Source organism: Heptranchias perlo, chromosome 31 (assembly GCF_035084215.1).
Source record: "Heptranchias perlo isolate sHepPer1 chromosome 31, sHepPer1.hap1, whole genome shotgun sequence".
Taxonomy (NCBI): domain Eukaryota; kingdom Metazoa; phylum Chordata; class Chondrichthyes; order Hexanchiformes; family Hexanchidae; genus Heptranchias; species Heptranchias perlo.
Window position 1 is genome coordinate 9,060,410 of NC_090355.1, and position 21,862 is coordinate 9,082,271.

The 21,862-nt window shown below is 43.6% G+C and overlaps 1 long non-coding RNA gene across 1 annotated transcript; it reads right to left on the minus strand.

The window, feature by feature from the left end:
* Nucleotides 1-3,939: 3,939 nt before the first annotated feature.
* Nucleotides 3,940-10,403, minus strand: LOC137300390 (uncharacterized). Its single transcript, XR_010958066.1, has 2 exons — nucleotides 10,256-10,403; nucleotides 3,940-5,272 (listed from the first exon to the last, which is right to left on the minus strand). It is a non-coding gene; the product is annotated as an uncharacterized lncRNA (long non-coding RNA).
* Between the last annotated feature and the right edge of the window lie 11,459 nt (nucleotides 10,404-21,862).

Below are 21,862 nucleotides of genomic sequence, written 5' to 3' on the forward strand. Positions count from 1 at the left end.
CTTCAATGCAGTCCTGTCCGCCTACAGCCTGACTGCATCAAATGACCCATTACACCTTTTCTTTCATTGTACCGGTGGTGTAACCAAACGCAGCCGTCCTCCCATTTCCTGGGGTGCAACTACAAATCTTGTTAATTACATTGGGTGGTGTCACTAAACGCAGCCCTTGGCACTGCTCATGGTAAGTCAAAAGATAATACCACTTACATAGAATTTAGGTGTTGCATATCTGTAATGCTAGAAGGTGAAATTGCTCTGCATTCTTCATACATGGTGGGGTCAATTATAGGCCAACCTGCAGATCAGAACCCTGGCTATATTTGATTGACAGGCCAATTAAGTTGGGAAACTGTGTAGAACTGTATGTTCTGAGAAGAGAACAAGCTGAAACAGACCGTATTTTAAAATTGTTTTGCTTCCGTAAGAATGGGAGTTGAGTGCAGGAGGTAGAAAGCATAAACCATCCTAAACCTAAGGCTCGTTTAAACATTTAAAGATCTCTCACATTTATACCAAGCTTGGAGCTGTTCACTTAGTTTTACTTTAATTTAAACTTAATTGCAACTGTTGAAAAAATGGAGGTCAGAGCTAGGTGTCGATTACATGGGGAGAATGACCCAGACATGTGGCACAGTAAACTTTCCCAGTGAACTTGCCTAGGTTATTTGATTATGATTAAGTATGACAAAAAGGCATTATAAGAAGTGCTACATTAAATTGTTAAAGGTTGAGTGTCTGGTGTATGTTACATGTGAGATACTTTGCTGTATTATTAATAAACATTTAAAAATATGCAGCTGTATTAATCCTATGTCTGTCAAAGGTGTGAGTATTTTTTTCTGTATATTCAATAGGAATTCACTGGATATTGTTTTGTTGCACTAGAAGTACTTGCAATCATGTAGCACCTTATCCCATTGCAACATGTCTGTGTTTTACACAATTAGTGACTTTTGGAGTGCAATGATTGTTTAGCAGAAACAGGTACAGTCATTCTGCCACAGTAGCATCCAACAAAACTCAATGAGATGAACGACTTTAATGTGCCAAATGTCGCTGGCTATTGAAATCTGAAATTCTACTGTTTCTGTGCCTTATCCAATTTTATTACATTTTGATGTATAACCATTGATGTTCATAGATTATAAAGTGCTTTCAATGTACCTTTTATATTTATGTTTCCAAGTCAAGATAAATATGAATTCCAAATTGAAGTGGTCTCAGCCACTAAATAAATCACCCCGAAACTTTGCTGTGGTGATCTGTTTAATATAGGAACAGGAGTAGGCCAATCAGCCCCTCGAGCCTGTTCCCCTATTCAGTTAGATCATGGATGATCTGTACCTCAGCTCCATTTCCCCGCTTTTGATCGATATCCTTTGGTACCCTTGCATAATAAAAATGTCGCTCTTAGTCTTGAAAATTTCAATTGATCCAGCATCCACAGCCTTTTGGGAGAGGGAGTTCCAAATTTCCTCTGCCCTTCGTGTGGAAAAAGTGCTTCCTGATTTCACTCCTGAATGGCCTAGCTCTAATTTTGAGATTGTGCTGCCTTGTTCTGGATTCTCCTACCAGAGGAAATAAATTCTCTGTATCGACCCTATTGAATCCCTATCATTTTAAACACGCCAATTAAATTACCCCTCAACCTTCTAAAGTCAAGGGAATATAAGCCAAGTTTATGCAACCTGTCATCATAATTTAATCCTTTCAGCCCTGGTATCAGTCTGGTGAATCTGCATTGTGCCTCCTCCAAGGCCAATATATCCTTCCTGATGTGCTGTGCCCAAAATTGAATGCATTTCTCCAAATGGGGTCTGGCCAAGGCTCTGTACAACTGAAGCATAATTTCCTATCCTTTGTATTCCACTTCCCTTGAGATACATTTCCAATTCAAATTACACAGTTAATGAACAATTTTCAGTAGGATTTGTGATGGTTCTTTTTTTTTATTATTATCATCATCATCACTGGGATGCAAATCGTGTTCTGCTAGGTGGGTCACTGCCCAATTTCTGATTGGGAAAATAATGTCATGGCAATTAGAGTGTAAATCAGGGATTGCCAAATACTTGGAGTCCAAAGTTAATAAACCGAGTGGAATGCAACAAGTGGTACTCTGAAACCATGAGGTGAAAGGTCATTTGTTCATGCCACGATTGTCCGCCCTAGTTTTGATTATAATGTTGGATGGTCTACTGGGAGGGAGGGGATGTTATTTTGTGTAGGTGTGATGCTTGCCCTCAAGTAAAGAAGACAGAATCAAAACTCTTGTATGTCCTAGTGACCATCCAAGAATAATATTGGCAGATTTTTTTGGAGCAAGTTGCCGTTTGCCCATTTACTTACTTGCGCAATAAGAAGCAGAGACAAAATATAAAACTATTAAACGGAGAAAAGTGAGTCCACTGGATAAAGGCACCGAGGATCCAAGCTGAACAGACCAGAAGGTCACAAATTTCATTCCTGGCCTGGGCATAAGTGAGACGATCTGAGCCAGGTCAGCAGTAGTGGCTCTAAAACTGGCCTCCATTACTCCTGGATTAGGGAAGAGCAGAATCAACCAGGGTTCTCACACTTAATTGCCATCCTGTGACCCTGCAGGGATTATGTGTGAGAATGGAAATCAGATGAGGACAGGATCGGGCTCAGCTGTGATGACTTCCACAGCAAAATAGTCACCAACACTTAACATCTAGGCTAACAGGGAGGCTGACATCTTGCAGGACGTCCCAGAGAGCAGCTCATGCTCAGGATCGGATGCCCACCACTGGCGGCCGTGCCTTCAGCCGTCTAGGTCCTAAACTCTGGAATTCCTTCCCGAAACCTCCATGTCTCTCCGTCTCCTCTCCTTTAAGATCCTCCTTCAAAATTTAGTTCTTCGACCAAGCTTTTAGTCACCTGTCCTAATATCTCCTATTGGCTCGGTGTCAATTTATGTCTGATTATGCTCCTGTGAATCGCCTTGGGACATTTTCCGATGTTAAAGGTGCTATATTAATGCAACTTGTTGTTGTTGGAATTGTCCCCCAGCAGAAGTCAGATTGTTAAGGAAAAGAGGGCGAAAAATTGGCCAAACAAAATGGAGAATTGCTCCTGGGAAATATCGAAAAGAACTTATGAAATTAATGCAATTACTTGATCATAAAACAATTGTAGAATGAAGTAAGTGTCCTTATTTGGTGTACTCATTATCTGAGTGTTACCTCACCAAGAGAACACTCTGTTACTGTCAGTCAGTTCCCACATATCGATGTATTCAATCAAACTGTTAATTTTTAATTAAAAAAACTAAATTAGTAAACACCCAGAATGTTGCTGACCAGAACGGATTGCTCAAACAGGGCTGCAATAAAAAGAATATTTAACACAGCCAAATTACTCGAGTCCTTGGCAAGTGCTGCTCTGCTTAATGTTTATCCGAGGCAGACTGTTTGATACATAAGAGTTTCTTTTTTAAAGGCTGACGCACACACAAGCATCAATCAGTCCTGCTTATTAAAAATGCCACAGGTATCACTTTTTAATGTTACTCTTGCCCCGCCTTTTTTTTTGTCAGTTTTCTCCATTCTCCCCTCTCCGATTCCTCCGGGAGCTGACGGCCATTGTTCAGCACTAATGAGACTTTTTTCTACGTTAAAGGCGCTATATAAATGCAAATTGTTCACACGTGAGCTGAGATACTGAGTGTCGGCGGACTATTCGGCTACGGGGCGGCATCACAGCCGAGCCCGATTCAGTCCCCACCTGATGTCCACACGAGTGCACTTCCTGTGGTGGTCACAGCAGCGGGAGTGGGAACAGTGGCTGATTTCCTCTCCCTGCCCCGGGTGCGTTGATGTTATCTGTGCCTCTCCCACCACCTCAGCTGAGATCAGACCTGCCGTGTATGGATCAGATGGCCTTGGCCAACTGAGCAATCGAGGGAGACAAATGCCATTTCTTTGACCAATGTTTAAACACCATTTATTTTACCATTGAACTGACGTGAATGTCAAATATTTAACCTCTCTCAAATGTAAAAATCATGTCTGACAGGGATTTATTTTATTGTACAACCGCACTCTTCAAACTGCAGCTTCAAAGGCACTATAGAACCTCCAGAAACACACACACACATTCATCTTGTGACTTCATGTTGCACTGCCATCTGCCTTGGTAGAAGCTTGTCAGAGTTAATACAGGAGCTCCCTCAGGGAATCGCTGATCAGTCTTCATGGAGGAGAATTGGACCCGACAGCTGCTCGTGAACTTTACGTTTAAAAGTGGAACTTAACTTGGGTTCTTTTTCTGGTCTGTGTTTTTAGCTGATCTGAACCAGGCTAGCAGTTTGGGGCGAGGGTGGTGGGGGGGTTGCTACAATTGGCTTGAGCTCCCCCATGAGGTAAAAATCCATGACTCTCTTGAGGGGGCTGGGGTGGGTGGTGCGTGCTTGGACGTTTGCTGTGGATAGGCTCAGGCTGGGCACTTGATCCTCCCCACAGTTTGAACCAGCTGCCAATACTCGGTGTCAAGACTTGCACATGAAGAATAGCCACTTGGTCAAGTTCCAGAGAATGGCTGAAATTCAAATGAAAGAGGGAGCTTGCGGAGAAGAGACCAGTTCTATCACCAGACCTTCGCTAAACCCAACACATGCTTTTTCCTTACTGCTCACTTGCCCAGCTGGCCAATGCCCAAGACAAGCACCACCTGGCACCTCCCCACAGGAGCGTGGCTGAAATCCAGAAGTCATCGGAAAGGTGGATTGAGCATATGTGGTACCGTTCCATGGCACAGTGCGCTGGTTTGCCTGTGTATTGTGTTGTCTGGCATTAAATGTCTCTTCTTGAACACCTTTATGTACATCATCTGCAATAATATGTTTTAGAATTGTAATAGCTTCAGATGATGCTGCAGCCCAGTAAGAAATTTCCAAACATCTATTTCCCAGAATTAAAGGGACATTGTCATTCTATAATGGAATTTTTTTTCAAGTATGCTAATTTCCCAGGGAATCCAATCAGATTTTTTACAGGTAAATTTTTATCCTGTACAAAGTTGCTTTTCCAATGCCGGCATCTTATTGTGGTCTCGCCTCCTCCTGTGTGTCGGAAAAATGTTCTGTAAGTCCGCTCACATGAAACGACACTGCAGAATCTTGCTTGTCCATGCTCCAATTATCCTCCCTCCCAGAATTTTCTTGGGATGAAGTATTGCGTGAGACAGGCCCACATTACGTGACCTCCTGTCAACCATCTCCTTCTGTCTGACCTAAATCGACCTCACAGCCCTAGAAAAATCAAATGACAAAAGAAAAAGAAAGCACTTTACAACCAATGAAGTACTTTTGAAGTGTAATCACTATTGTAATGTAGGCAGCCAATTTGTGCACAGAAAGCTCCCACAAACAGCAATAAAATAAATGACCAGATCATCTGTTTTAGGTATTGGTTGAAGGATAAATGTTGGCCAGGTAACCGTGAGAACTCCCCTGCACTTTTTCCAAGTCATGCCAAATCATCGTTTACGTTCACCTGCGAAGTGTGCTGTTGGAAATATGACTGATTTACATGAACCGAAACATAACCGTAATGTACCCAAATGTTCTTCGCAGAGGAAGAATGCAGTGAAAGTACCAACGTAACCTGGTGGAAAATGTTATTCTGGTTGCTAGTTGTTAACGACACAGCAGGAAAATCTCCTCACAAACTCATAAGCTGAATCTTTTAAAAGACTTTTACAATCTCACTAGAAATAAGAGAGCACAGGAAATATTGTTAATGCATTTGCAATGTCACTGTACGTAGCAAACAGATAAAATCTTGCTTTATGGAAGTGTGTTTTTCCTCTGGAAGAACTCATTGATGAGGGCAAAGATCAGTGAGGCGGCACATCCAGGAACAAACTATCCCAAAGGATGTTGAGAATGGATATACAACCTGCACTTTTATAGAGAAAGATCGGAAATAGGGAAAGATGGGGGTGAGCATAATTAGTATTGATTTTAGGAAACTTTAATTTAAAATGATTCATGGTCATACAAAAGTGCTTCACAACGGCATGAACATGCACGCTGTTGTTCTCCTTATTTGAGTAATCAATGATGATTAATATCTCAGTGAATCATTGCTCACTGCTGCTTTAGCTCTTGGGGAGTTGAGGCAATTTTGTGCTCTGCACAAAATCAAAAACCAGTAGCTCCTGTCACTTGCAGAGTGTTTTGATGAGATGAAACATCTGCCTGCAAAGCTTGTGCCTGCTGTGCTGTACCTGGCAAGCGGCTGAATTGGAACTGTGATTTCCTTGGAGAACTCAAAACGCCAGTCACGATAAACGGGCATTTATGCCGACGCGGCAGTCCCTTGGGGGCAGTGTGCTTGGTCTCACACTGTCCTTCATCTTCAGCTACCTGGCGCATACCGTCGAGATGATGAGGGTCTTTTTGCTGATAGCGGCGCCTTTTTACAGAGTGGTTAATATCCCCCTCTTACCAGATCAACAGACATTGAATCACTCTCTGCTGATATAGACAGATTTGGACAGTGCACCGACGAATAGTTTATTATTTTCAGCATAGCAAAAACCAAGTCGATAACTTGTGTGATGGAATACTCTCCACTTGCCTGGATGAGTGCAGCTCCAACAACACTCAAGAAGCTCAATCCCATCCAGGACAAAGCAGCCCACTTGTTTGGCACCTTAAACATTCACTCCCTCCACCACCAGCGCACCGTGGTTACAGTGTGTACCATCTACATGATGCACTACAGCAACTCGTCAAGGCTTCTTCGACAGCACCTCCTAAATCCACGACCTCTACCACCTAGAAGGACAAGGGCAGGAAGCGCATGGGAACAACACCACCTGCACGTTCCCCTCCAAGTCACACACCATCCCGACTTGGAAATATATCGCCGTTCCTTCATCGTCGCTGGGTCAAAATCCTGGAACTTCCTACCTAACAGCACTGTGGGAGAACCTTCACCACACGGACTGCAGCGGTTCAAGAAGGCGGCTCATCACCACCTTCTCAAGGGCGAATACGGATGGGCAATAAATGCTGGCCTTGCCAGCGACGCCCACATCCCATGAATGAATTAAAAAAACTGTCGCGGGAACACGTCCCGTCAACTTGCACACCAAGGCTTGCTTTGGTTACAAATACCCAGCTGCCTGGTAATTACATCCAAACTATCTGGAGATAAATAGATCATGAAATGGATGAAAAAGCTGGAGGAAGAAAAAGGCACAAGAACGTCAGGATCTTATGTTTCACAGTGATATTCTGCTCCTGTTAGGCAGACCGATTTCCCTAGTCTATGTGCATCACATATCATTAGATGAGCATGACTGGTGCAATGCCAGAGGCCCTCCTATCCAACACCGCAGGCACGCAAAGTTCTGATTGGAGCAGCACCACTAGTTGTGACAAATTAACTCTATATTTATGCCAGGAACATAAAAGGTTCTGTATCTACATATCAGCGCCCTGTATTAACCTGAAAAGTCAATGTTAGTACCAGCGATGATGTTTCACTCACACATCTGCTTGTCAAACTCTTAAACAACAACTTGCATTTTCTTAGCGCCTTTAGTGTATTAAATATAATGGTATCTCTTGGAACTCAAACTCTGTTTAACGTTTTGGGTACCGGGATCAATCATCATTCTATTAACTTGGTGTACGAAAGCTCTGCAATTGCCCCATGACTCAGCATAACTTCCTCAACTTGTTTGCGCTCCCATCAACCAGCAGGGTTGATTTTCTGGAACATTGTCCTTTTCCCGGTCGCTTTCTGATGCACCCGATAGTTCAGTCATGGGTTCAAGTCCCACTGCAGGTCTTGACCATGTAATCTAGGCCAACACTTTGGTGCAATAGTACGGGAGTGCTGCGTTGTCAGAGATGCCATCTTTCGGATGAGATGCTCAGGTGGGCGTAAAAGATCATATGGCACGATTTGAAGACGAGCATGGGCTTTCTCACAGTGTCCTGGCTAACATTTATCCCTCAAGCAACACCACCACAAGCAGATTATCTAGTCATTTATCATTGCTGTTTGTGGGACCTTGCTGTGCGTAAATTGGCTGCTGCATTTGCTTACTCAAGAACAGTGACTGCACTTCAAAACTAATTCTTTCGCTGGAAAGAGTTTTGCGGCTCCTCTGGACATGAAAGGCACTTTATAAATGCAAATTCTTCTTTCTTTTTTACTATACAGTACACTTAAATAATATATGCCTTAACCAATATATGCCTTAACCAACTGAGCCATTGGGCACTCAGGTTTTAAATGGTCAATGTTGATGTGTTCGGGAGATTTTGGATCATCTCTAGGAACAGCCTTTCTTTAAAAATCGACCATAACAGCCCTCACATTGCAGTTCACATTGTAGATGCTGTTTTATGGACTTCAACAATTCTTCCTTTTCTGATAGGTCATTACCTCACCAATCGCCTCATTATGGCCTCCTCGCTTCACTTATGCAGTAAAATGTCTCACAAGATAGTTCACCTGCAGTGACACCACTGTTTTGATAGAACTGTCATAATATAAAAGGGAATGCGAAAGGAAGTGTATCAGTTGAAATGTGCCATGAACTAGCCATGCTTTTCATTGGAGAAAAGTCAGTCAAGGTAGTAAATGCATTTACTCCATGGGCGTTGCTGATAATTTCACTGCCCAGTGCTGTGATAGTTCCCTGTGGTGAATTCTAAAACTTCAAATTCAGCTGCAGACAACTACCCTGCCCATTTTGAAATGGCTTTGAAAACTAACCTGCAATTACCACTTGTACGAGTGCTGCTATTTTTTCTCTCCTCCTGTCACATGTTGGGTAACTCGCTAGTGCCTGTGACGGGGCAATAGTCTACATCCATACCTCCTCCTCCCTAAAAAGTGTTCTGTTTTCCAGTTGTCTAAAAGGAAGCTCCATTGCCCCTGAATTCTTTGAGTGTCGCACACTAACCAATATTGGGCCCCTCACAATAATGGTCCCTAAGAGAAAAATGAAAGATTAAAAAAGAGTGGAAAGAATAACATTTGATGGTTGATCGGGTAGATTGAAAAAATTAATTGTGATACTGTGTTGGTTATGTGTTAGTTCGAGATGAAGAGGCATCAATATGGGTAAGAGGCCTTGGAGCGGAGATTTATTTATGGTGATGTCGGACTATTTTTTGGAAGACTGCAATGGCAAAGGATGGCAGTCGAGATTTAACCATCAGCGGCTGGGCCTGTTCCTCAACGTTTCCCTTTAAAACTGCAGAGATCCCAAATCATTTTTGCAGGAACCAGTGGAACACGTTTCGATTAGTTACTAATTAAAGCCTGTGACTGTTATGAATCCCCAGGAGCAGGTTTTATCTTCTCACAGGCTTTCACATCCATCAAACTAGCCCAGTGGATTAGTGGCAAACATCCAAGTAGACTAGGCCCCATTTAATATTCAGTTTGTCAACGGCAACTTGCAAATATACTTAAGAAAGAAAAAAAATGCATTTCCTTCATTTCCACTTAGTTAAAAGTTATGGAGCAAGTTCATTGTTAGCGATGCTGGTTAAGGTGGGAAAAAAATGGACCTTAGTTGTGATTGCTTGATTTGCCATTGAGTGATGGGCTGGAGTTTGAGTAGCTCACAAATATTAAGAAATTAATTGGCTCTCCTGTTTCAGATGATAATTATCTTGCTTCCTGTGTTGAGTGATAGGGATTTTTGCTCAAATGCCCAAACCTGGTCATTGGGGCCAAATGCCCGACAAAGGTGGGAAGGAAATTTGGACAATAGCAATGGGGCGGGAAGAGAGAATTAACACAAACTGCTCTCATTTACCCCCAAAAAATGGCCAATAACAGAGTGACTGTGGCGGGTACCTACCCAAAGGTGGTACGTGCACATTTCAAGTGTGACAGCAGTGCCTTTCACCAAGGAGGGAGGATGAGAAGTAAATATAGAGCAAAGTCAACCATGATTTTGATTAAAGTTGCATTTCAAAAGACCGATCTGCGTGCTGGATTGTTGACCTTGAGAAAGAAATGTTCATTTTCTTTCAGCTAAACTGAGTTTCCCAACAACAAACTTATATCCATTGAATCTTTTGGTGCTTCAAAAAGAAAGTTGTGTCAGTGAACCTCCTCCGACCCCCAAACATGTTGGGAAGTGTGTTTTTTATTGTTGGAGAGGGGAGCAGGGCATATGATGAAGTTTGGCGCTTACTTCCTTTGAAATGTAATGCAAAACCACACACAGTAAAAAAAACAACGTTACAGACCTGAGGCAGTTGGACTGTTGGCCCCCTGTTTCTGTCAGTGTTGTATTTAACCACCATCTGTTCACTGTAAGGGTTGCGTTCCATGCTATTATCACAGACGTGAGGTGCGTGCTGAAACAGAAATCTGGCTTTTTAGTAATGGCCTTTGGTAATGTCAAAGTCTGTAAGCTTACATGTTGCAAAACATAGGAGAAAGCAAGATCGGTGCCACTGAACTAACCCTGTACTGGTTGATTGAGTAATTGAATGCAGTCGCTGTATCACTGTAATGTGTTATTTATTTCTGCTGCATAGTTGTTCAATGTCTCACATCAATATAGCTACAATAAGAATGGGCAATGGGCATCCTTTAGAAATTTCCCAGCAATCAACTTCAAATTGTTTTTGACTTACGGGCGTTAACTTCAGCTGTTGTCCCTTCATTTTGACCACTGTCGAGAATCATTGACCTCTCAGTAAAAGACACAACAGGATGGACCTTGGATTCGTGGATTTATAATCGGAAAGGATGTAAAACGGTCTGCTGACTCGCGATCGCCCGTTTTACACTATCGCACAAAGTCAAAATCTACCCCAACGGTTTTAGAAGGCATCCCCAGACTGAATTAGAAATCCCTGCCTTAAACCTGAAATGAAGATTGGAAATTACACCAGATGTCATGGAATCATTTTAAACCTATAATGCGATCTGGGATACAGAAGGCAGTTAAATGGGCTTTACTTACACAATGACAGTTTGATGTTATCTCAACCCTTTAATTAAGTTACAGCCCGTCAATTGGATGCCAAAAAAAAATAGAATTAAAAAAGATGGAGAAAGATAAAAAATGAAAAGATTAGAGGATCGGGAACAAAGTTGGGAGACCCAAGTGGACAGTGGTGTGAAGAAAGGGGGAATAGTTGATCATTTTTTTACCTATTTTCGGGTTCTGCTAATTTAATGATAGAAATAAACTGTCTATTCTCTTTAATGCAACAGGAAGAATCATGTTGGGATTCAGATTTTGTGCTCAACCTTCTTGCTTTCAGACAGAAGGTTGTGGGTTGAAGTCCCACGACAGAGACTTGAGCATATAATCCAGACTGACACTTCAGTGCAGTAGTGAGGGAATGCTGCACTGTCGGAGGGTCAGTACTGAGGGAGTGCCACACTGCCGGAGAGTCAGTACTGAGGGAGTGCCGCACTGCTGGAGGGTCAGTACTGAGGGAGTGCCGCACTGCCGGAGGGTCAGTACTGAGGGAGTGCCGCACTGTCGGAGGGTCAGTACTGAGGGAATGCAGCACTGCCGGAGAGTCAGTACTGAGGGAGTGCCGCACTGCCGGAGGGTCAGTACTGAGGGAGTGCCGCACTGCCGGAGGGTCAGTACTGAGGGAGTGCCGCACTGCTGGAGGGTCAGTACTGAGGGAGTGCCACACTGTTGGAGGATCAGTACTGAGGGAGTGCTGCACGGTCGGAGGGGCAGTACTGGGGGAATGCTGCACTGTTGGAGGGGCATTACTGAGGGAGTGTTGCACTGTCAGAGGGGCAGTACTGAGGGGGTGCGCCACTGTCGGAGGGTAAGTACTGAGGGAGTGCCGCACTGCTGGAGGGTCAGTACTGAGGGAGTGCCGCACTGTCGAAGGATCAGTACTGAGGGAGTGCTGCACAGTCGGAGGGGCAGTACTGGGGGAGTGCCGCACTGTTGGGGGGTCAATACTGAGGGAGTGCTGCACTGTCGGAGGGTCAGTACTGAGGGAGTGCAGCACTGTCGGGGGGCCAGTACTGAGGGAGTGCAGCACTGTCGGAGGGGCAGAACTGAGGGAGTGCCGCACTGTTGGAGGGGCAGTACTGAGGGGGTGCACCACTGTCGGAGGGGCAGAACTGACGGAGTGCTTTGAAGTCAATGGAAAAGAAAATCAGGCAGAGCATAAGACAGGCCGCCGATTCGCTATCGCCCGTTTTGCACTAGCGCCCAAGTTAAATTCCATCCCCGTTAAACTGAGGATCCATCTGTCTCCTTGTAAAAGATCCCACGGCACCATTCGAAAGAGAGCAGAGGCATTCTCTCGGTGTCCTGGCCAACATATATCCATCAACCAACACCAAAAAAACGATGATCTGGTCATTAGCACATGGCTGTTTGTGAGACCTTGTTGTGCGTAAATTGGCTGCCATGATTCTTACATTACAACAGTCACTACACTTTAAAAGTACTTCTTTGGTTGTAATGCATTTGGCCATCCTGGGGCTGTGAAAGGCGCTATATAAATGCAAGTACTTTTTTTCTTCTTGTAGTTTATTTTATCATTGTGTACTGGATCCTTATCCTTACAATATACTACTTGACCACTGGCCAAGGAATGGAGGTTGAAACCGTTGATTCCTTTGAATAGGAGCTGGATAAATATTTGGTTGGAAATGGGATTGATGGTTGCTGGGAGAGATACGGACTGAAACAATCAAAAACTGCACCGGAAACTATTTCCAGTGCTTTGGAGTGGAGAAAAAAATCCTTTGGATGACAACAGGCTGGCACAAAGAGTAAAGACGGATGAATGTTTTGATCGCCTTCGGGGAATCGAGAATTAGTTATGCGGCATTCTCAATCGGAGATTCGATTAATTGTGTCGAGTCGTTTATAGGGTAAATTGCACTTGGTCTGTGGAATGAACAGGCTCGATGGAGCAACTGACCTTTTCTTGTACCAACTTGGTGCAAATATATCACCTGTGGAATGCAGAATGGAAAGGTTGCTTGCAGAGATTCCGTGAGCAATGACACCTCCAAGACATCTTTGGCATTTGAATTCTCAATAAATCCTTTGCGTTGAGGGAGCAGGACTCGCTGGCACTTCCCAACCTGTGACATTATTCAATTGTACCTCAGTCAGTAGCTGCAAGTTACATTCTTAGAGATGGCGTCAACAGAATTCCAACGGCACACGGCAGAGCGCTCTTCGGGAGACTTCTGATATTCTGATGTTCCAACAGGCAGGCAGTTAGAGGGTTCTGTAAACAACTTGTCACACTTGCTAATGAGCTTCAAAAAAGGCGGAATAAATGTGGAAAGTGAAAAAAAAATGGCATTCCTTAAAGGTGCATCAGCATCCTGCTTTGGAGGTGAGAGAAGGGGGACATTTCTGGGATTGGTCTAAGCTTTCAGCGGCAATATGGTGGCACGGGATTGTGAGCCTGCCACACACTCCACCACAATACAGTTTTAGGATCCTTTTACATTTCTGTTTAACTCTTGGGAAGAGTGACACCGAAACAATCTTGTTGCATTAATCCCCTGATCTTTATTTTAAAATCTTCTCCAGTCTGCTGTTGGACCCATTCAGGGTTGATTGGGTAGGGAGAGACTGGTTCTTCTCTGTAGGTGTGTGAACTGACTGCCCTCAAATGATGAATGCACCTTTTGAGTCCTGATCGAAAGTTGAAGCCTACGAGCTTGCTCATTGTGGAAGGAAGCAGATGCATAATGGCTTGGGCACGTCCAGCTGGCTGGCAGAGAAGGTAGCTGTTCCAACAGCAGATGGCGAGACCTCCAGATAAAGTGGTTTCTTTTGTCATCAGAAATATGGAAGCCGTATTATTTATGTCTAAGACTGCAATTACCAGTGCAAACAAACGCTGGCTGTCTGCAGTCTGAGGCACTTCATCAATGTAGAAGTGTCTTAAACTGAACCAATTCCACTGTGATCTTTGTAGAGAAGTCTTACCAGAAATACTTGATCATTCGAAGAGGGAGAGTCAACACCATCACTCCTGGTGAAACATTAACTTGATCTGAAGAATTCCGATTGACATCTCTCCTTTGTGTGTGCTTTTATTGCTTTTTGGAACATTGCTGGAACAAGTACCAATGAGAGTCTCGCGTGGTGGCTCAAGGGAGTTTTAGAGGCTAATGACATGATGGGGGCTGAGTCAACAGAGGCAGGAGTACGGTCATAAACTCGAAACTGCTAAAGGAATAAAGGAACGATGCAATTACAGCCATAATTCAATCCCCTCGCACAGTCAGGATCAGCAACTTCTCCCAAGTCGTTCCTGGGGTTATATTGCACTGTTCGTTGGTCAAGCACAAGTGCTCAAAACAGGAGCAGACTTGGTGGGGGAAGAGGGAACAAAAACTTGGTTAAATAAATCAGCCGTCTGTCTAGTTTTTAACAGGAGGCTGCTGGTGAAACTCCTTCAAAGGCTGACTGTCTTCATGTTGGGAAATCTTTTCTCATTTTGATGATCAGCTTTGTTTTTTTGTAAGACAGTACCCTTAATCGCAGGCAGCAGCCATGGAGATAGCAGTTTTGTTTCAAATGGATGGCCTTGTCGTCATTCAGGCTGAAGCTGTAGCAGTTTGTGATTTGAGACGCAGCGATAGACCATGATTGATGATGCAGTGCTGTTGTGCTTGGGTCTGTGGCGATGGCACGCTGTCCACTCCAGCACGTTCGAGCTGTCACAGATGCTACATCCAAAGGAGTGTGAAATTCCATGAATCTCTTTCTATTTTCGTCTCTACACCATTGACATTGTTAGTGATGAGCAGGGTCCATGGGCATCAAGGTTTTAGAAATCTCTGGGTTCGATTTGAGGAATTTCTGGTTCGATATGAAACTCTCTCAGAGAAGCTCTACTGACAACAGTGTCCCTTCACGTCATGATTGAAGAGAGCCAATAGAGATGAGAGTGTTTTGGCTTTGTTCACTCACCTGAGGATAGATTCGTTTACCTGATTGTTGCACGATGCACTATTCCAGTCATGTTCCACTCTACCATACATGCCAACTACGAAAACTAGCCGAAGCTGACAGACAGTTTCAAAGAAGTTTACGGCTCATAAAACAACCCTCCCACAGTTCGTGCTGACACTCTTCTTCACCTCCCAGGTCAATCTGGCAGTCTTTCTCCCTCCGCACGCACCCCCCCACCTCACTAATTAATATTGGCAGGCTTCTTCGCCTCCTCTTTCTTGTTCACACTTGCACTCTCAGTTAAGTTCTTAATGTGTACAAAACTGTCCATTTTATGACGGTTATTAGCAGTCTCACATGGGGAAGCTGTAGAAATGGTTCATATGAACAAATTGGAAGGTCCAACCCACTCATGCGTCCACTGAAAATGTCATCCTTGCTCAGTCTGGATTGAAATTTTCAAAGGATTGACAGAAATTTGCACAATTTAGCAATTCACAATTCTGTTCAAAAGAGGACCTGACGGTGACAGTCCTAAAGGCCCTTGCGCGCCAAGCAAATGCCGTGAATTACTGGTAGTGGTTCTTTCACTGTGACCGACTCCTGGAGATGAACAGTCTCACCTCTGTAGGCCAGTCATTTCTGTGGCTCTTGCATTCTGTTGTTGAAACACCTATCCTGCCTGCGGTCAGCTAAATCTGCTGAGCCTGTTCAGTGCAACGACTTGCTTTCATCCTGACACAAAGTAAATTTATGGTGATGCCCAGAGACAATACGGCATCAATTGCCAGGCTCCCTAAACCCAATCCAAATTTTTAAAAAATTATTGCTGGGGCAATTCCAAGAACAGGATTTTTTTTTAATATATATGTAATACATAAAATGTCATTGATGTTATTTGAATCCCACATTACAGCCCCCTCACAGCTTGTGAATAAAATCCTTGCTGTATTATTTTAACCCTAACTTCAAAATTATTTTAGTCAGAGTGAATGGGGAGTTAGGGAGAGGGAGAGAGATTAGGGGTACTTTTAACCCCCAAGAATGGGTGGGTTGGCGTCGGGTGGGAGTTAAAAACAGTTGTTTTTTGGCTCCATTTGGGATTTAACGTGGGCACGTATAAGTACAGGCTCCCCACTGGGAATGCAAAGTCAGGAAATTTTTCGATCGCGACCCAAAAAACAACTATTTTTAACTTCCCACCCGTCCCCAACCCACCCATTCTTAGTGGCTAAAATTATCCCCTCTGTTTAACTAGACTGCTGTAAGTCCCGCCCTCTCTGCAACTCATTGGCTGACACAGTGGTGTCAATACTCATGCCATTGAAATATTCAGCAAAGCTCCTGTTATTGCAAAACATTGTGGGAGGATGTACATTTGCGTTTGTGTGCGTGCGTGTGTGTGTATATATATTACATTGTTCACATTGTCATTTTCCTCTAAACCCTTCTATACATGTGCAGGATACCTGGTCTCCATTTTCTGAATCAGCCTCCAATGGGCCTGCAGGAGAGTGGAGGTAAATGCCTGTATTAACACAGGAGGGTGACTAAACTTTGCAGTTGCTCTCCTTCAATTGAGTTGGGCAAAAACCCTTAAGAGGGAACGGTGACAGTCAGCCTTTTGTACAGAAGGGTCGATCTGCTTTTTCAAAATGAGCCATCTGGAATCTTTTGTGGGGAGTGGGTACATTTTGGCTTAAACAGATCATGCTTGAGGTGAAAAATACATGACAAAAAAATCCATTGTTGACATTCAAGTTAAATTTCTAATTGCTTATTGGAAATTGTGGACTCAGTTCCTGTAGCAATTCCCTACCATGATTAGGCAGAGTGTAGTCTCGGAATTATGGTCAGCAGTGTCATTAAACGGATGCTTTGTGCACTCCGATCAAATTCCTCTCTCTGCTATTTTAACATGTGAGTTAACACATTAATTTTCAACAGGTTATATCCTCCATTAAAGTAGCGGAGAGATTAATTTGATATGAATGTGTTAAATGTTCCCACGACAACAGAAATTTCCGGCTTTAACTCATGAAGAAATACTTCCCCTGACAATTCAGTGGGTATCTGCACCATACGGTCTGCAGATCAGAGGGTCACAGCTTCCAGACTTTTGAGCGAGCCAGCATCATCAGAATGGGGCTAAAAGGGTTAAATCATGAGGACAGGTTGAATAGACTAGGCTTGTATTTCCTTGAGTATAGAAGATGAAGCGGTGATCCAATTGAGGTGTTTAAGATGATCAAAAGAGTTGATGGGGTACATAGAAAGAAACCATTTCCTCTGATGGGGGAGTCTAGAATAAGGGGGTTTAAAATTAGAGCTAGGCTGTTCAGGGTTGATGTCAGAAAGCACTTCTTCACACAAAGAGTAGAGGAAATCTGGAACTCTCTTCCCCCATAAAGCTGTTGAGGCTGGGGGTCAATTGAAAATGTCAAAATTGAGATTGATACATTTTTGTTAGACAAGGTATTAAGGGTTACGGAACCAAAGCGGGTAGATGGAGTTAAGATACAGATCAGCTGTGATCTAATTGAATGGTGGAACAGGCTCGCGGTGCTGAATGGCCTACTCTTGTTCCTACGTTCCTTGCTCAGCTCAGATAGGGGTGATGGTTACGGGCATCACGCCTTGACTCCTGTGTCCCCAGGCTCTTTGCCTCCTGATAGACTTCAGTTGGAAAGTGTGAGTATGTGGATTGCATCAGGTTAGGACGTGATGTCCTTTCTGTGGCCTAGTCCATCGGCAGATAGCCCTGTCTCGATATGTACATGAGGAATGGCCGCTGGGCTGGAATCGCAGCGGGCTGACGGTGCCTACGGAACCTAATGTCAACTTCAGGCAGCAGTTTTAGGACAGAAGGCAGAAGTCACGGGGAGGAGAAGAAATCAAATCGAGTTGAACAGCACTTCGTACAAAATTGAGAAATTCTATTACAGGGCCACGGCATTCAAACGTAACATGCTTACAACTCTTTGCCAGCAGGCATTTTAGAAGGCAGGTTGTGTGTGCAGTTGTATTTGGAGAGACTTGACATGCAGCAGTTAATCATTATACTCCTGTCATCAAATTCAAGTTATATAGGGTACAGTAGCATAGTGGTTATGTTACTGGACTAGTAATCTGCAGACATGAGTTCAAATCCTGCTGTGGGATTAATTAAATAAAATCAGGAATAAAATGCTAGTATCAGTAATGGTGAACATGAAACTACTAGATTGTTGTAAAAACCCATCTGGTTCACTAATATCCTTTAGAGAAGGAAACCTGCCAGACCCACAGCAATGTGGTTGATTCTGAAATGGCCTAGCAAGCTACTCAGTTGTACAATCAAGAAGGTGGCTCACCACCACCTTCTCAAGGGCAATAAATGCTGGCCCTTGCCAGTGACACCCCCATCCCATGTATGATTTTTTTAAAAAGAGAGGGTGGAGGAACATGCCAGCTTGAATTGATGGGGCAGTGGTGGCCGAGTACAGTGCCATCATAAACTATGGCAAATAGAGAAGAATACCTGTCTGAACAAGGGTAGGCGGAAAGCAGTAAATTGATACTTGAAGAGAAGAGGGAGGGGCAGAGAATACTTGCCTATAACTGAGGAGAGAGGATGGAAAGAGAGTGCCAACATTTCTATTATTTTTGGCCAGTTGAGGGTCTAATGCATGCAGAAGTTCATCGCCATGTTTCAGGCTCTGGACCTGCCCCTATGCCTGTTCTATACCTGTAGAATTTCAAAGTGTGCACACTCTCCCTACAGGGAAACTCTCTACATATCTATGTCCAGTGAGATTCAGTGCAGGTTAGCAGAGCCAAAGCTCAGGAAGCCCCTAGGTGTGCAGAGCTTTGCTGGAGTTCAACCAGCCAAAACCACGCAGCTTGCCAGTACAGAGCACTACTGCTTATCCATCTATGAATACCCTGCCCATTAGGACATTGGCTTCCAGGATTATTTGGAGCCATGTGGGAAGAATCCAAGTCTCTAGTAGTTTTGTTAATGAGCCAAACTGGCTGGTCGATCATTTAACAGTGCCTTGGAGTACTGCGGACTTGCTTGGTACAGGCAGCGTTACCAAAGGGGGTTGACTTGGTTCTGAATTTCCATCACCAGGCATGCCTTCTTGGAGCCATCTCAACTCCACAAAGAGATCCCACTTATCCTCACCATATCCCGCAGGAGGATATTCATTAGCTGGTTGTTAGACAACTGACAAGTGTGCAGCTTTAACTTCTCACTGGGTGGACAATCAGGTATCAGGAGCTCCACACGAGCAGCGTGGCAAGCAGTACAGCTTACCATAAAATACGTCAATGTATTGCCACTGTCCTGACCACAACATAGACATGCATCAAACCTTGTGGAATAGTCCGTCAGTTGGAGATATGGAGTTTCAGCCTCTCTGGAATCCAATAACCATCAAGCCCTGGATATGTGAGCAGGTGTTCTCATACCTATCCTCCAGTTAACACCAACCAGAAGCTGTCATTCCAAGTCTGAGTTCCTCATTGGCGGTATCAATGACATCTGCCATCAGCATGGTGGACAGACCTACCTAGTACAGTTTGTGTCATGCCAGCAGTTTTGATATTGCAGGCACCCAAGCCCGATGTTGGATATCTGACTGAATGATCAACTGCTGAATGCAGCTGGAAATTGTGTCCCTCCAATTTTCCTGATCAGTTGCGAGCTGAAGTTAATAGCAAGTTGATAGTGACCCCTCAACAGACATATCTGTTTAGACCTGTGAGGGCCATGGACTTGTAATGGATTACTCAGCTGGTTTAAGTTGACTCCCTGACTCCTACTATGAGGTGTTCTGTTATGAGGGGTGCACATTTTCCATTTTTATCAGCATCAAGTTGGCAAAGACAGGCCCACAAATTCAAAAGGAGCCCTCAACAGGGGTACACAGCAGCTAGTCTTTAGCTCCCTCTAAATTGGCATCTATGTACAGGCACATTCCTTTGCTCCCTAGCACAGGACAGCTGAGACAAATTGTATCCCTTCGCCAACTGTTAATGTGGCTGAGATTAACAAACTCTGCAAAACCTGGGCCTTTTTAGTCTATATGACTCAGTACCATTGCAGGTGGTGAATTTACCCTGTAAAAGTGATTGAGGAACTGGATGTCTTTTGATCCATGATCCAAGGAAGCAGAGTCCAAGAACTTGAAGGCCCTAATAATACCAAAAGTCATTTAATAACACGCAGCATCCTTAGCTCTTAGCTGTTCAAAGAAAACAGATCACTTTACTTGAGAACTGTGATGAGGTAAAAAAGATTCTGACGGGAGTTGGTGTAATGCTCAGTGTGGGAACACTTCTGTTCAGCAGAACCATTTAGAAATCTGCTTGTTTTTTGAATGTGTTTCTGCAAAGCTATTGTAAATTGGCCTATTTAACATTCATCCGTGGGCATCTGTAAAAAGCATCATTATGCAATAGTAAATCTAATGCCAACTGTGGGGGCATTGCAGCTCTAAAATGGGCACTGGTAGTGAGATATCCTCTTCAATAGTGGTACTGGTAATGATGCACCTTCCTTGATGGATAGCAGTGGCTAAATGCCTTCTTTAAAGGGGGCACTGGCCGTAAGATGCAATCTTTAAAGAGTGTAATGGTTGCATGTCTCCTTTAAAAGGTGTACCGTGACGAGAATTGTTGAAAGGTTACCCTTTCTCTTAATTTATTTAATGCACAAGTATTTTTTTTTGTCCAATCTAAATTTTTTCAACAAGTTCAGAACCACAAATATGTTTCTTTTCACTTCACAAACAATCTATTATTTCTTGGCAGTAAATATAAACTGGAGAAATAGAAATAGAGCAGAATTTCCTGGAATAGCCTTATGATTCCCACAATAACTGTGAATTAGTAACCATTTTGTCAGCAGTATTTTCCAATTTGCGGTTGACTGATGTTAGTATCACTAATGCGAAAGTATCTTGAGTGACCCTCTCCCTACTGGAGGTGAGCTTTCATCACTTAACCAGACATCTGTTTCCTGTGTATTTTAATTTGTCTTGGACCAATTGTTTCAGTGGTACCCTCCTCATAGATGGGCTCAGTTGGTGGCACATTCTCTAATCCAAGTCACGAGACTGTATTCCTCTGGGATTTGGCGCATTATCTAAGCTGAAACTTCTATGCAACACCGAGGGCATGCTGTGTTATCAGAGGCTTCTCCTTCCAGAGGACCCCGTTTTTCACTTGCACTAATTGCAAATGAGCAGTGAGTTCTCCCAGTGCCCTGGCCAACATCCCTCCCTCATTCAACACCAGGAGGAGATTAATAACCATTCCTCTCATTTGCTGTCGGTGGGGCCTTATAGTGTGCAAAGGTGTTGCTGCGTTTGCCTACATAACAATAGTGTCTATACTTCCAACGTAATTAGTTGTGAAGCTCTTTGGGGCATCCTGAGGATGTGATAAGATGCCATGTACATGCATATGGGCTCAGTTTACAGCTGGTGACTACTGTTAATCAGCGCCTTTTAAAATGCAATGATGTCTGGAGGTCTGGAAATGCATTATAATGGCAGCACATTAAAAGTTCTTAAACCCTCCCTCATTCATTTCATTAAAAGTTTCCCACCCAGTGAGTTCATTACATTGCACTGTCCTGGAGGAACATAGGGGAGGGGGAACCTAATGCTTCTAAACAGGGTGGAATGGAGGAACAGTTGGTCGATGAGTCAGCCCACACCAGACTCGGGCCTCATACTGGAAGATCAAGAGCAGCTTTGGAGCAAATAGAGAGGCAGGAAAGAAATGGAAGAGGCATAGACTAAGAAGTTCTGTATTACAAAATATTGTTCATTTGTTTAAGGTTTCCTAAGGCAAGGCATCAAGAATATGTCTCAGAAGTGTAACCTGAAGTAGATTCAAATGAAAAAAAAAATGGATCCGGGACAGTTTGGTTACTTTAAAT